The 16,194-nt window shown below is 41.1% G+C and overlaps 1 long non-coding RNA gene across 1 annotated transcript in view; it reads left to right on the top strand.

The window, feature by feature from the left end:
• Positions 1–5,453, top strand: part of Gm15270 (predicted gene 15270) — a 264,116-nt gene extending 258,663 nt beyond the window's left edge. Inside the window, exon 5 of the long non-coding RNA NR_163910.1 lies at positions 5,123–5,453. This is a non-coding gene — a long non-coding RNA (predicted gene 15270). The remainder of the gene's footprint in view (positions 1–5,122) is intronic.
• The last annotated feature ends 10,741 nt before the right edge of the window (positions 5,454–16,194 follow it).

Genomic DNA, 16,194 nt, shown 5'->3' with positions numbered 1-16,194 from the left:
GCTGGCTGGCATGGAAGTACTACTTTCCATACATGATCTCATGTAAATACTCTAAGCAACCCAAGGGGAAGGAGCTATCCTTACTCCCACAGGAAGGGTACACAGAGCTTAAGTTGTCCAAGGCGTACTGTCTCTGTTTGCAGCAATGCAGAGCATTGTGCAGGGAACATATGGGGGCTACAAAGCTGCTAATCACATGCATCCAGCAAGCAAAGCACAGGGGAGAGAGGAAAAGGCCGAGGAAGGCACTTAGTTGAAGGGTTTTCCTTCTGTCATTTATTTATTCTAACTCATTCTTCTCCTTAGTTTCTATCACTAACTATTCCAGTCACCTGTGAACTCCAGTATAAGTCACTGTGCTCTCAGAGCCCACTGCTGTCCTAGGACCTTACTGTCCACTCATAAGGGGTAGGGGAGGCATTGGAGACATAAACTCTAACCATGTCCCCCGTCTTTCTCTTACCTTCCCTACTGAGTTTTCTAGCACCAGGGCAAGAGTGGACGAACTCCAGGGTCTTGCTGTTTGTTGACTTGGATGTCTTCTCCAGATATAAAAGAATTCTGTGTATTTCATGCTTAATATTGACCTTGATAGAAAAGTTTTCTCCCATCATAGAAGACCAGACACATTTAGAGGAAGTTTCCCTTCTAATTTTCATCTTACTTGTAAGCTTCCAGGAATGACATCATTTAACTGCTGCTATTTTTTTTTAACTAGCGGAAATTATGGTGGGGGAAAAAAAGCAGGAGAAAACAGATTTTAACACAATTAATGGAACTAGTCAAGAAGTGCTTAATTCCCAAACCAGAGTATATATCAAATTTAATATTCAAAATAAAACAAAATGCTAGGTGCAGTATTTTGTGGCAGATAAAGTACTAAAACCATCCGTTCTGTAGAAGGTGGGGGTGATGTTTTTAATGTAACAAAGGGAAAGTTATCGTGGGTTTGTAGCACAGGTCTTACAGTAGTTTATAATCTTAATTTTTCATGTACTTTCTCTCTCTCTCTCTCTCTCTCTCTCTCTCTCTCTCTCTCTCTCTCTCTCTCTCTCTCTCTCTCTCTGAGGGCATGTGCTCACACACATATGTGTGCACAATAAAGGTCAGAACCTGTAGGACTAAGTTCTCCTGTTCCACCATGTGAGTCCCAGAGATTGAACCCCGGTGATTGGGCTTAAATAGCTAGCTCCTTCATTCCTTCATCTATGGAGTCATCTTGAGGAACCCTAGTTCGTAACTTAAAAATTCACTGGGTATTCGCAAGACAGTCTTAGGCTGAGTCGTGAGAAAAACAACAACAGTTTTTATGCCAGCATTTCCTAATATTATGAGTCATAATCAATACTTCTATTTTCCTGTCATGATAAAACAAGCTACTTTGAAATTCTACCAGAAGAAACACTGATAGCTGTTGTCCCTGCCTCTGGATCGTGGCTACTCTGCAGGGCCCTTCCTGCCCCAAGCCTATAGGATGGAGCTCTGAGTTCAGAAAGTACCTTCACCACATGGCCATCGGTTTGGCATTCAGGATCTTCTCTTCAGAAGCCTTGCCATCTTTTCAAAATAAAAAATATTACAATTTTGATTTTCAAAAAGCATTACCTAATTTGAACCTAACTCCATGTCTCTTTTCATCCCAAATAAGAGTCAAATAAAGTTTGATGTGATTTTTGAAATTAAGACCAAATCCTTGTACATTCTTATAGATGTCTCTTTGTCACGTAAGGAGCTGTCTATTAAGACAGGCTTTCTGTTCTTTCCTGTCTCATTCCTACTCTGGATGTAGATGTCAATGACAGCCATTTTGGATCATTTGTCTTAGGAAACTGTGCTTGCAGTCGCAGTGGATAAGGTGTGTGTGGTGGTAACACCAAATATGCAGAATAGGCAAGTAGTAACAGGCCATGTATCAGCACGGAGGGCCAGCAATGGCTTAAGAGCAGTGGTTCTCAACCTTCAGAACGGTGGACTCTTTAATGCAGTTTCTCATGTTGTGGTGATGACCTCACACTTCCCCCCCCCACCCCCAGTGGTGGTTTGCATAGGAAGGACATCCATAGATTCATGTGTTTGAATACTTAGCCCATAGGGAGTAGCACTAGTAGGAAATGTGGCCTTGTTGGAGGAAGTTTGTCACTATAAAGGTGGACTTGAGGTCTCCTATGCCCAAACTACACCCAGTGTGTCACACAGTCCCCTTCTACTGCCTGTGGAACAAAATGTAGAACTCTCAGCTCTTTCTCCAGCGCCATGTCTGTCTGGAGGCTGCCCTGCTTTATACCATGATAGTGAACTAAACCTCTGAAACTGTAAGCCAGCCCCCATTAAATGTTTGCCTTCATAAGAGCTGCTTTGGGCATATTCTCTTTACACCAATAGAAACCCTAACTAAGATACTCCCAACCATAAGATTATTTTGTTGCTACTTAATACCTGTAATATAGTACTGTTATGCATAATATATAATATCCGAGCTTTCGGATGGTCTTTGGGGGTCACAACCCAAAGATTGAGGACCACTGCTTTAAAGCCTTGATTTGGGTCTATTTTGTTGCTCACTCTACTTGGTTTTTCCTTTCCGATTTAGAATAGTATCACAAATCCATAAAATTTTCAAATGGACAGCCCCCAAAGATGAAGTGCTAAAGAAATGAGCTGGTCTCATTTTTTTTTTCAGAACAATTGCTTTTGTTTAGAGCACATATTATGAACACATATTCAGAACACATATTATGTTATACTTGAGAGAATGACTTGGGTCCTGTCAACTGGTCTTACTTTTTACAAATCCTCCCTCAGCCACTGAAAAGCTATATAATTTTAGACAACTTGTGTGTGCCATGTTTGTTTTAGCCATAAAGTGCAGGTAACATAAGACAACTCATGGAGCCACTGGAAAGACTAAGCACCATGCATAGCACTTACTAAAGACTCAATGAAGCTTGGTTTTATCAGTGCTCTCCTCAGAACTCTAGGACCAAGGCTCCTCTCCTTGAAATGGAGCCACTACCTCTGCTGAATACTTACAATCGTTTCTATTTCTGCTTCCTGTCAAGGCCTCTTCTAAAAGCAATCCATAGTCTCTTTAAACTATCAGGGGGAACATCATCTCCTCTTCCTTGGGTGTGGAAGGACTTGCAAGCTCAGTCATGGGGCTACTGACTCATCTCCATAGAGAACAGCAGCTCTGTAGAGAGAAGATCTGTAGGCTCAGCCCCCATTAGGAACAAGAAAGCAACTTTGAGTCGAGAGAGAAGCTTATTAGTGTATCAGGAAGCTTTTTCAGATGCCCATGAGGTAGCTCTAGAAGAACGTGGCTGAGTAATGGCAGCCTGACAGAGAAGAACTTGTCCTAGGGGCGGATAATGTTTACTAGGAAAATAAAGTTTTCTAAGTGCCTTTTTGGACTGCTGAATCTCAGATCTGTAAACCAGTAGAAAAAACAATGTCTCCAAAGAATGTAGCTCTCCCGGTAGGTAGTCACAGCAAGCCTCTCCTTTCATGCCCAGGCCTTTCTCTGGGAAAGGGCAAAGCGGTACCCTGCAGGGGGTTTTCCAGGTTGCTTTCCACCAACACTGGCCAGCTCTGGCAGCCTGTGTTGACAGGCCAGATGGAAAATGTTGAAGCACTGACAGGCATGTTCTTCCAAGCAGCTGAAGCTGGTGGAATATTCTTTTGATATCATTCCACGTTTCCATATTCTCCAGCTGAATAAGGGAAGAATTGGATGTACTGTGCTCAGCAGTGGCAATTAGACTGGATGGATCGCTGAGCATAGACTTTAGGACTTGGTGGTTGCATTCTACACTAGACATGGACTCTTAGTAAACATTTCATGGCTGAGAAAATAGGTACCGAGGTGGGGTGGTGATTTTTCTAAAGAGAAACCCGGTCTCTGAGGCAACTGAAAGAGAAAGCAGGGTTGGTGTAGAGTAAGAGAGATGAGAGACAAGAAGGGGAGCATTTGGAAGAGAGAGGGGACTAAAGTCTGTAAGGAAAGCCATCCCCGGACTTCCCAACTTGCAAACACCCCTACTTCTTGCCCTACTCCTCAGCCATGCTGTCCTGTTCTCTGCCCCCCAACCCCTTCCCGGGGCAGCTTGCCCATTATTCCCCATTAGCTCCTACTGGGTACAGGACAACCAAGCTAAATGGACTCCTCATGCCACCTTGTGGCCATGTATGAGAAACATCATTTTTTTTTGTCTTTTTAATTATTTATTTACATTCCAGTCTGTTGTCCCCCTTCCCACAATTCCTCATCCCATTGCCCCCCCCCCACCCCCCGCCTCTGATAGGGGTTCCCTCCAGACCTTTCCACTTCCCTGGGGCCTCAAGTCTTTCCAGGACTAAGTGCATCTTCCCCCACTGAGGCCACACCAGCAGACCTCTGCTATATAAGTGCCAGGAGTCTCAGACTGGCCCCTGTATGCTCCTAGTTGGTGGTTCAGTCTCTGGGAGCTCCCTGGAGTCCAGGTCTTCTTAAAAGGCTGCTATCTCCCAAGTCTTTATTCCTCATGTAACTACTTCCCTTCAGGTTAAATGATTTTTCCCCATTTTGGGGAGATGGTATTGGGGGTTCAAAGTGGTAATTCCACTTGTGATCGTGATCGCTGAACTTTGTCTTTACTCGTCACCAGGAAGTACGTGAAAAACTGCTTCTTGTTCAGTGGCCTCCCTCCTCATGCAGTACACAGGCATCGCTGTGTACTGTTCGCCCTTCCCTGTACAGGCACTGGGATCTCCCAGAATCTACTCTGCTTCTAGAGACTCAGAGACCTGAAAAGTGCACAGTGAATCTTAGAGGCAAAAGAAAGGATTTGAAGGATCCACAGCACTTAGATCGAGTTCAAGGCTGAAAAGAGATGCAAATAAATAACCAAAGTCATGGAGGGAGTCATGGACAAATAGATTAGTCAACTATAAAGAAAATAGTTTTTTTTTTTTTTTTGGTTTAAAGGGAAATTTCAGTTATTAATGTATACAGTTCTACGTAAGACGAAAAGATGTTGGTAGACCAAGTGTTCTTATCTGTCATCACAGTAGGATGACCACGTGCCCAGCTCTTGCAGACAGTCTGGGAATGGACTGATGAGGGTTACTTTTGGATTTTTTACAGGTCATGGGAATAGATTTCAGCAGATTCTCACCCTAAACCTAAACACCAGTGACATGGGTCCTGAACCTGCATTAGTCCTGAGCTTGTAGCAATTGCACACTTGCTCCTCTAGTGTGCAAAAGAAACTCCTGGGAGAGGCACAGAATGAGATGCTTGGTGAATAGTCGTCTCGTCAGGTCTTCGTTGCAACAGTGCAAGTCTGTGACCATTCTTGGTCACGGATGTCAATGGAAACTCTGTGAATAAAGATCACATCTGATTTTTATCATACTGAGCTAATAGACTTTCCTTCTTGTCATGGTATAAATAAAAATACTGTCTCATTTGGATTCTTACCATCTTTACATGGTTCAATCTGTACTTGAAGGGTATATCATGAGAAAGGCTCACCAGCATCTGGAATGCACATTTCTGCAGCATGTGGTATCCATGGTCCACATCTCTCTTGCTGATCAGAACTGAGGTAGACATGCTGGAACATCTATAGCTGTGTGATGTCAAAGAAGGGATTGCTACAGGCTCAGGCTTGACATGCTTGGAAACATTTCCCAGATTTTTAAAAGCATGATTACTTTTGTAGTCTCCCCTCCCCCAGCCTGAAACCTGCTTGCTCGGGGTGGAGCTTCCTGCTCATTCGTTCTGCCACGCCCACTGCTGGAACCTGAGGAGCCACACACGTGCACCTTTCTACTGGACCAGAGATTATTCGGCGGGAATCGGGTCCCCTCCCCCTTCCTTCATAACTAGTGTCGCAACAATAAAATTTGAGCCTTGATCAGAGTAACTGTCTTGGCTACATTCTTTTCTCTCGCCACCTAGCCCCTCTTCTCTTCCAGGTTTCCAAAATGCCTTTCCAGGCTAGAACCCAGGTTGTGGTCTGCTGGCCGGACACAACAATTGGCGAACCAACGCGGGACTGAGAAACGGCAAAGGATTTTTGGAAGAGACGCTGCTGGTTCGGAGCTCCATAAAATAAAGGATAAGGGAAATTCATACCGGAGAAGGTATGGGCTAAGCTGAGACAGCGTTAAACCCGAGCGCTGGTTCACTTAGGTTCAGCAGTGAGGAGCTGGGTAATAGGCGGTAGGCCGTAGCTCTCCGAAGCTACATGAGGTGTGAGAAAAGAAAGGGTTTATTAAAAGGAATAGGCGGATTGCCCCAGTTAATAAAAAATGCATCATAAGGGAGGAAAATGTCCCAAAAAGCAGAGAGAAATATCTCTCTGGGCCTTATAGCAGGAGTACTCTGTTCCCTTTTGTGTCTTGTCTAATGTCCGGTGCACCAATCTGTTCTCGTGTTCAATTCATGTATGTTCGTGTCCAGTCTGTATGAATGAATGTTCTATGTTTTGTGTTGGATAATAAAGATGGTATAAAAAACTTTATCTGCAAAGCCGAGAGCTGCCACGTGTTTCAGCCAGGAATCAGACACGTGGCGGGAGGGCCCCTGCTGGAAAAACTGTTCGTTTTAGGAAATAAGGGCGAGTGCACAGCCTCTAAGTTTCGGAGTAAAAAAGCTAATAAATGGTTTATGATTAATGTGTTTGACAATGGTAAAGTGTTTTTTATTCTATGATTGTAGCTACAAAAATTATTATTCTCTGATTGGTCTAGATGTAACTGCTTTATTTGGTTCTTTTTTATTGATAATGTGCTCTGAGTGTTTTCACAATCAGCTCATAAGTTGTTGGTTAAGATTAATAATTGTTACATTGCTACAGATGGTTAGTGTTAAATTTGATAACTCAAGTTTAGAGTCCTTCCGACACATGGCATAAGGCAGCCCAAGAGGCTGGGTCTCTAAAGATATTTCTAGTTTAGGTAATAATTAATGTGGTTCGTATCCTAAATAGTAAAATTTAAAATAAGATTTAAAGCAATGTCTCTTTATTAAAGCATTAAAGCTTGCTTTAATAGGTATTCATAGGTATTAATTGACATCCAAACTTCGTAATATGATAGTAATGCTTCTAATATTGATTTTAAAGATAATAAATTGTTTTAAACTTGGGTTTTGCTTTCCCAAGGTTACAGGTATTATCCTAACCTTGCACAAAAAACTTAAAAATTATGGTTAAAACTGCCATTGTTCCATTGACTGCAGCTTGCAGTTTGACTTCAAATTTAAGATCTTTAATTCACCTGTATACTGTAATTAAGATAATTACAAGAGTAATCATCTTATGAGAGCGCTCATACAGCTCACTTCATACAAAACTGTGACAGAGTTATCTAGTTATGTTTGTCTTTGTAAATAGATTAGACAAACAGTTTGGTTATAGTTGCTGCCTGGCAGGAAACTGCAGTACGGGCAATTTTTTCACAACACTAAAGTTGTGAAGAACGTTTTAACTGTAAGTCATCTTAAGAAAGAGTATCAAAATTTGGAGGCGTAGACAGTTATATTGTTTCTCTAGAATCGGTCCTTATTACAGGAGGGCCAAGATGCTCAGATTAAAAAGTATTTTACGTTTGAGTCAATGCAGGGCTCTGGGCAGCCCCAGAGCAGCTTGTGGCCTTTCTTTTGTTTTACAAACAGTGCCTGAGAAAGATTTTTCCCTGTGTTCAAGAGAAATTCTTTTTAACAGTGTTGCAGATCTATTCAGATGTTTAAAATAATGCTTAAATTCAAAGAGTTTTGCTTCTAGCGAACTGTAATCACTAGAAAATTTTGCCTCTAGGTATGGCTAATGTAACTTTACATTATGTAAGAAAAAATTTTATTGTTTCTGCTTCTATACAAGAAGCCAAGAGTTTTAATCTTTCAGTGTATATTGTTTCCTAAGTAAAAGGTATTTTATTAACTAATGCTTCTTAAAGTTTACCTTAAATCCTTGCTCTCACCCAAAAGATTCAGAGACAATATCCTTTTATTACTTAGGGTTTTAGTTGACTACAAAAGTTTCTACAAAAAATAAAGCTTTTATAATTGTTATTAATTGGTAATTAAAAATTGGTTGTGCCCAAAACAATTCTTTGGCCAAAAAGAAAACATTATTGTAAAGTCATTTTTCTCATCCTCCCAGCCAATCGTTGGCCCACGTGGGCCCAACTAGCTTCTGTGGGGCGGAGTCTTAAGACACAGTTTCCCCTGTTCCAGCACAGATGATCTAGTTGTGTGCTGTAGATGGTGTTTTAAAATGCTGAACAATCAAACCTTAATTTGTCTATTAATAGTCAATGCCATATCTCTGAGCTCGCAATTGCTTAAATTGTTCATCCCTCAGATACTATTAATTCTCAAATTTACAATTGCTTATGCATATTTCTAGTTAATAAATAAATAAATTATGCACATGTAACTCTTAATAACTTTGCAAGCCTTCTAGTTACAACTGCTCCTTAAGAAAATTGATTAAAAGTGCAATTAGTCACTGCCCCTTTACAGCCAAGTATTTAAAATGTTTTGTCAACTAGTTATTAATTCAAAGGTTTAGGTATTGTAAAATTTTAAAACTTTAACTTCTTAAAAGACAAAAAAGAGAGAAATTGTATCTCCGTGCATACTATTTAGTGCATTCCCATGCACACTATTTAAGTCTTACCTTTGTTTTCAAAATCTAATATTTTAATGTCAAAGAGTTTAATAAATGCTTTATAGTATCTTAAAGGGATCTACTTATTGGCTTATAGATTAATCCTAAAACAACTACCTTATTAGACAAGGGAAAAACAGGTTTTCTCCACAGAACGCTGCAGAAGCATATTAGTAAATTCGTGTGACGAGCTGGTAGGTAAGTTGACTCATGTCCTAATTAAATTGACTAAAAAACTAAATTAAATTCATGTTTTAGATCCATCCTTACTTGTCATTTTTCCAGTTTAGACTAGCTTCTAGCCTTTTAACTTTATGGCAATAGTACATCAGAGACTGTATATTCAGACTTAGTAAAATTAGTCATTTAATAGAGTCATAATGATTTTTCTCCTTTCTTCAGTGTGACCAGCCATTCTAACTCAATCTCAGACTGGTCTAATATTCAGTCCAATGTTAGAGATTCCTATATTCTAAATTACCTAGCAAAGTTAATTCAGAGCACATCCCCCACTTCCCCTAGATCCCTAACCTCAGAAGGATTGCTGGCCTTACAGCTAGTAGAAAAAGCTATTAAAGAGCAATTGTTCACTTAATACATTAGTAAAATGGAAGGACCCCCTGACTAATGAATAGAAGGGTCCAGATCCAGTTCTAATTTGGGGTAGGGACTCAGTTTGTGTTTTTTCACGAGATGAAGATAGAGCGCAGTGGCTGCCAGATAAATTAATTTGTTAGATGAACACAGATTCTAAATCTTCTAAAGTATCACCTTGAGGACTAAAATTCCTCTTTTGCTTAAAAGCCGGCTTGAGGACTCAGGCTCCGAAAAAGCTACTCTCTGAGCCAGCTCCCCGACAGGAGGCCGGAGACTAGCCTCAGCTTTACAATTTGCATTTGAATAAAGTACCTAGACTTCCCCAAAAGAAGTTCTGCTTTCCTACTTTCTCACTGTCCGAGATTTTGTCTTTCAAGCAGGTAAATCAACATTCTCGAGGCGGACCAGCGGCATCCCCGCCCCCCTAGAGCACACAGGTGGCTGCTGTTATCTCCTTTCCAAGGACTTTTCCAGCATGTGGCTTTCAGTCTGAGTTAAAAATTAGGTTTACCAAGAGGGCTAGAAAAGTAGATATTTCTATATTAATAAAGATTGGTTTTTATTTTGATAGACAGGCTTAGTCCCTTAGCTGACCTCTGGCTTTTCACCCTTGCTGTTACTGCAAGGTGTCCTTAGGCTGTGGAAAAAACAGGGATGAGGAGGAACGACTTCCAGCTCCTATTTTAGCCACAAATCGTGGTGTTACTAACGACATAATTCTTGCTTAGGCTTTGCTAATTCTGAGGTTGATAATTCTCCTTTAGGAGCTGCACAGCACTCAGAACTGTGCATACTGGTTTGTGATTGTACAAATTCAGTATGGGCACCGCTTGGTGCAGAAGTACTGCAAGGGAAGGTCCAGCTTGACCATTTCTGAGTTTCCTGTGAGATAAACCCGGTTTAAAAGAGGTTGGTATCATATTTTGGTTAAAAATAAAAAATATTTTCTGGCTCTACCTCGCCTCCCCAAAAGATACCGAGAGCCACATGTGTGGGTTTTACCAGTACCCACGGGAGGAATCGGGTCCATGTCCACCCAAGCCAAGGTTAAAAGCCCACTCATCTACGGATGAGAAAATCATTTGATCACCTCAGTTAAGCGTTGCCTTATTTAACTTAATTAATAGGGGGGAGAGAGATTGGAGACGTACTATTGAAAGGGCAAGCCCTTCACTGTCTCCCACCCAAATAAAAAAGCCAATTGGCCTTGTACTACAAGAGCCGGTCGAACTCCTTCTCCCTGTTTCCCACCTATCATCCAAAAAAGCGGAGAAATATCAACTTAGTGTTATTATAGTGTATTTCACATTTGTTCAGTCAAACTTAGCCAAAGTTCCAACGCCCTACTTAAAATTCAACTAGAAAGTTACCTACCAAGTACTAATTAGCATTATAAAGTCAGAGCCTACAGCTCCAGGCTTTTCAGTTAGTTGTTCACTAAGATAAGAAAGGGCAGTCTTAAGCCAGATACAGTTTACCATAAGAAAAGTTAAAGAATCCCAGTGAAGCAAGTTTTTTCTTTAGCCCTAGATTCCAGGCAGAACTATTGAGCATAGATAATTTTTCCCCCCTCAGGCCAGCTTTTTCTTTTTTTAAATTTTGTTAATAAAAGGGAGGAGATGTAGTCTCCCCTCCCCCAGCCTGAAACCTGCTTGCTCGGGGTGGAGCTTCCTGCTCATTCGTTCTGCCACGCCCACTGCTGGAACCTGAGGAGCCACACACGTGCACCTTTCTACTGGACCCGAGATTATTCGGCGGGAATCGGGTCCCCTCCCCCTTCCTTCATAACTAGTGTCGCAACAATAAAATTTGAGCCTTGATCAGAGTAACTGTCTTGGCTACATTCTTTTCTCTCGCCACCTAGCCCCTCTTCTCTTCCAGGTTTCCAAAATGCCTTTCCAGGCTAGAACCCAGGTTGTGGTCTGCTGGCCGGACACAACAACTTTTTCCATGCAACTGATCCATTATATATATATATATATATATATATTGTGGAAAAGTGAGACGTGCATAAACCATGGAAAGTTCCTATACCTTCAAAATGCTGAGTTCTCGATGTTTCTATGAGTTCTATGCAGACTTCTTGAGAACTGTAGGAGTGAATATGACCATATACATATGGTCATTCCTAGTAACAATCTTGTTGACTGTAATAATACCTCAGTGATACAGAGCACCTCATAATTTAAAAATACTTTATCAGAAAATACGTCATTTAGTTTTTTTTATGAGTTAAATAGATGGGGCCAGCTGCATTACTTAAACTAATGGGCCAGGAAAGTTCTTTGCCTAGAGGATAGGTGGGTGAGCAGATAGATGGGTGGATAAGCAAACTAATTACAAATAGCACAAATTGATTCCACCTTGAAACCATACTTTTAAAAAGCACAACTGCCAATAAGTGAAAAAGAGAAAAAGTATCTACGTTTAATTGGTGCTCTGAAGAAGAATATGTAGATCATGGATGGATGGATAGATGGGTAGATGGATGGGTGGGTAGATGGGTAGGTGGCTGGGTGGCTGGGTAGGTGGATGGATGAGTGAATGTGTAGATGAGTACGTGGGTGGGTGGGTAGGTAGGTGGATAGCTGCTTGGGTGGGTGAGTAGGTAGGTGGATGTGTGCATGGATGGGTGGATAGGTAGGTGGGTGGGTGAGTGGGTAGATGTGTGGGTGGTGGGTGGGTAGATGGATGTTTGAGTCAGTGGGTAGGGAGGTGGACGGATTCATAGATGGGTGGGGAGGTAGGTGAATAGGTGAATGGATGTGTGGGGGGAGGATGGATGGATGGATGGATGGATGGATGGATGGATGGGTGGGTGGGTGGATGGATGGATGGATGGATGGATGGGTGGGTGGGTGGGTGGATGGATGGGTGGATGGATGGATCAACAAACTAACTACAAATAGTACAAATTGATTTCACCTTAAGAGAAGTAAATTGAAATAGCCTATCTTAGTTGTTCTTCTTCTTCTTCTTCTTCTTCTTCTTCTTCTTCTTCTTCTTCTTCTTCTTCTTCTTCTTCTTCTTTTTGGTTTTTTTTTTTTTTTTTTTTTTTTTTTTTGGTTTTTCGAGACAGGGTTTCTCTGTGTAGCTGGCTTTCCTGGAACTCACTCTGTAGACCAGGCTGGCCTTGAACTCAGAAATTTGCCTGCCTCTGCCTCCCGAGTGCTGGGATTAAAGGCATGCGCCACCATGCCCGGCTCTATCTTAGTTCTTTATTCATAGTTTTTACACCATATTTGATCAGCAAGTTCACACATGCACATATAATTATTGGAACTGGATGCTTAAGTATTAGTTATTGTTGCTATTGCTATGAGTTAGAAAGAACTGCAGATTTCCTTGGGGAAACAGAGAAGAAACACTATATTCTAGGATATAATATGATCTTTTCAGCTTTTGAGAACTTACGGGGAACATAAAATAGGAGATATGATGAAAAGTGGGACTTAGAACACAAAAGGATCCCAGCACTTTCCCAGGACTAACTAGGGAATCTCCCCTGAGAGATAAGAAGTTGTGAAAACGTTCAGAGAAAACTATTTTTCTCTCTGGATAATTCTTTGCAAAAAGGATATGAAATTATCTATTATGGTTTGGATCCTCAGTATCCTACAAAGGGCCATGTCGGTCTGGGGTGGTGTTGGAAGGTAGTGGCATCATTAGGAGGCAGGAGTTAGTGAGGGAAGTTAGGCTATTGAAGGTGTGCCCTGGAGGGCCTTGGGCATGTGCAGCTCTCTCCCTCACCTCTTTTTTTCCACCACTGGACAAGCATACTCACTTCCTCAGGTGCTCCTGCTGTAATATTCTCCCTCACCACAAACACCAGCGATGGGAACTTGGCATTGACCGAAATCTTCAAAACTGTGGGTCAAAACTCTTCCTTTAAAGTTGCTCTTTCTCATCAAGCATCTTCTACAGTGATGAAACCTCAGCACAAGACCTAGCCATGTATTACACGCGTACATTCAAAATTACTATTTTTCAATGGTGTCTATCAATTTATAAGACCTTTGTACCTAATTACTACAATTAATCATAAATGTCCTATATAAACATTAAGGCATATTCCTAATTCTTAGTTCCTTTTAAACCACTAATAATGATATTTTATATCAAGATTGTAGCTGATATTTAAAAATCCCATTATATCCTTATGTATTTATAATTCTAGGGAAAAATTGGAAATGAAAAGTTTTCATTTGCTCTTAAGAAATTCCATTCATCTAATGAAAATCTGATGAAAATATTGGTACAAAACCAATTCAAGAGAGGCTGGAGGAAGACAAGCAGACCAAGAATGTTAGGGGCAGTGAACACACCTTCTTCCCCCGGAATTTTAAATGGTCATGGCCATAGATTTTGCCAGGAAAAAAAAAAAGTGCTTAAAGGGAAATTTATGACTCAAAAATAGAATGCATGGGTAATCTAGAATCTCTTGGTTCACTCACTGTAACAGATATACATACACACATCAAATGCTGAAATAGATGTCCAAGTCAGGTCTTGTAGAGAGTCTGAGAAGTAAAATGAGAAAGGGTAACGAAAGACCATCTCCTGACCAGCACACTGTGCCTGGCTGGCACATATGGTGAAAGTCAGTGGACAAAGTCAGTGCCAAACACCTGCTGAGGATTTCAGGTAGAGGAATGACCTGCAGATGGAGGCACCAGACATGCCAGTCTGTCAATTTAATGGATAATGAAAATGGTATTTGGTAAATTTCTAAACACACACTGTACAATATTTAATTTGTGCAGCAATGAACGTTGATATGCATGTGTTCAGAAGTAAATCGTGTAAGTGCGTGTACTCAGGCAGCACACAAGGAAAAACGGTAACCAAACGAGACCATGATCGTGTGGGGGTGGGGAACTATGAAGACACAGGCATTTATTCTCTTTAGAGCTTTAAAAAACGTTAATGCACAAGATGCGGCTTCTCAAGGGCGTTTAGTAAAGTTTGACTCAATTCAACATGTATTGATTGCTCACAATCTGCCAGTCACTGAATCCAGATCAGTTTTATCAGCATCTTTAAGATATACCCAATGCCTAGCATGAAGTCAAGTGTTATATGTCAAGTGTTACTGGACCCATGTAAGTATTCATGAAGACTAGTCAGAAGCTAAATTCACCCATTCCTTTTTAAATCTGATTTTGATAGTCATTTTTTTTTATTAAAGATGCTTGCATGTCTGTAGTCTCTGAGGTGACTGACTGATGATTCAATAGTCCTTTCTATCACAGTCAGTAAAAGTTATCACATAGAACCTGTACCCGAGAGCAACACCAACTGGTTGTCACAATTCTACAGCTCTGAGTCCCAGACAAGCTGTCCTGCTCAGTTTCAGGAGATTGGAAGCAAGATGCCAGCTAGGTTGAGCTTTAGGAAAGAATCGTTCTCCAGTCACATTCGGGTTCTCTGAACTCAGTGTTCCAGCACTTAGAGAGGACCAAGATCTCTGTCTTCTTGCTGGAAGTCAGCTGTGTGTCTTCTCCAGCTTTCCAGGAACTCCTCAGCGTAGCCACTCCACCTCCAGCTGTGACGTCAAGATGGTCACGTGATTATGTTGAATGTTCCTCATGCTACAAATATACTTCTTTCCCTGCTCCCAGCTACAAACAACTGCTTTCCTAGGGCTGTGTGGTAAATTAGGCCACCTAGATAACCTCCCTTGCTGCATGACACAAAACATGACATAATATAAAGTAATACAACAACATACTGAACCATAATGTCAGGAATGTAACACTAAGGGTGAAGAGTTTGGGGATCACCTCCAAATTCTGCGTACTGTAGTCTTCCCCACCCCTCACATCCAGTGAGCTGTCAGCCCTGGCACTGTCTCCCTTTCTTTCCTCTGCATTACTGTCAGATAAGAATGCATGAAAACAGTGGAAGACATGGGAGTTAGTGACAGCGTCTTCGACCCAGGTTAAATTCCTCCCAATGCTAAAATTTTATGAAAACCTTAAATATACAGATCTGGAGGAAAAGCTATTCCCATTTCAACCATATTAACACTTTTAAACTATAGGGGCCAATAGAGCGATTTCTTTTAATTCTATTACATGTCTTCTGTTACCAGACATTACATATATAGCTCTTCTTTTTTTTCTTTTTTTCTTAGATATTTTCTTCATTTACATTTCAAATGCCCTTTCCTAGCTCCCTCTCTGAAAATCCCCTATACCCTCTCCCTGCCCTGCTCCCCAACCCACCCACTCCCGCTTCCTGGCCCTGGCATTCCCCTGTACTGGGGCATAAAATCTTTGCAAGACCAAGGGCCTCTCCTCCCATTGATGGCCAACTAGGCCATCCTCTGCTACATATGCAACTAGAGACACAAGCTCTGGGGGGTACTGGTTAGTTCATATTGTTGTTCCTCCTATAGGGTTGCAGACCCCTTTAGCTCCTAGGGTACTTTCTCTAGCTCCTTCGCTGGGGGCCCTCTGTTCCATCCAATAGATAACTGTAAGCACCCATTTCTGTATTTGCCAGGCACTGGCATAGCCTCACAAGAGACAGCTATATCAGGGTCTTGTCAGGAAAATCTTGCTGGCATATGCAATAGTGTCTGGGTTTGTTTATGGGATCACACAGCTCTTCTTAAAGCAGAACCTCGATATCTCTAACTTTGAGAATTTTTTTTCTGATACTGTCTGTGCTCTCAATTAAGATATATTCAATAAACTAATTGATTATGTTGATATTTAGTAAATATGTGGTAAGTGAGTGTGTCACCTGCCTCTTTCACAGGAATAAAGTAAGAGTCAGATAAGAATTCTCTCTACTTAGATTAGTTATTGCCCCTAACTTCAGATCACAGGAGAAAGAATATTATAATAGGTGTGTCCCAGGAGCAAAGAGTATCCATAAAATAGTTTTCAAAAAGTATGCTTTATCACCAACACTAAAATTGCTCAAAGAAATA

The sequence above is a fragment of the Mus musculus genome, chromosome 10, assembly GCF_000001635.26.
Source record: "Mus musculus strain C57BL/6J chromosome 10, GRCm38.p6 C57BL/6J".
Classification (NCBI taxonomy): domain Eukaryota; kingdom Metazoa; phylum Chordata; class Mammalia; order Rodentia; family Muridae; genus Mus; species Mus musculus.
Note: the sequence above shows the minus strand (reverse complement) of the source record. Positions and strands in the feature narration are given on the sequence as shown.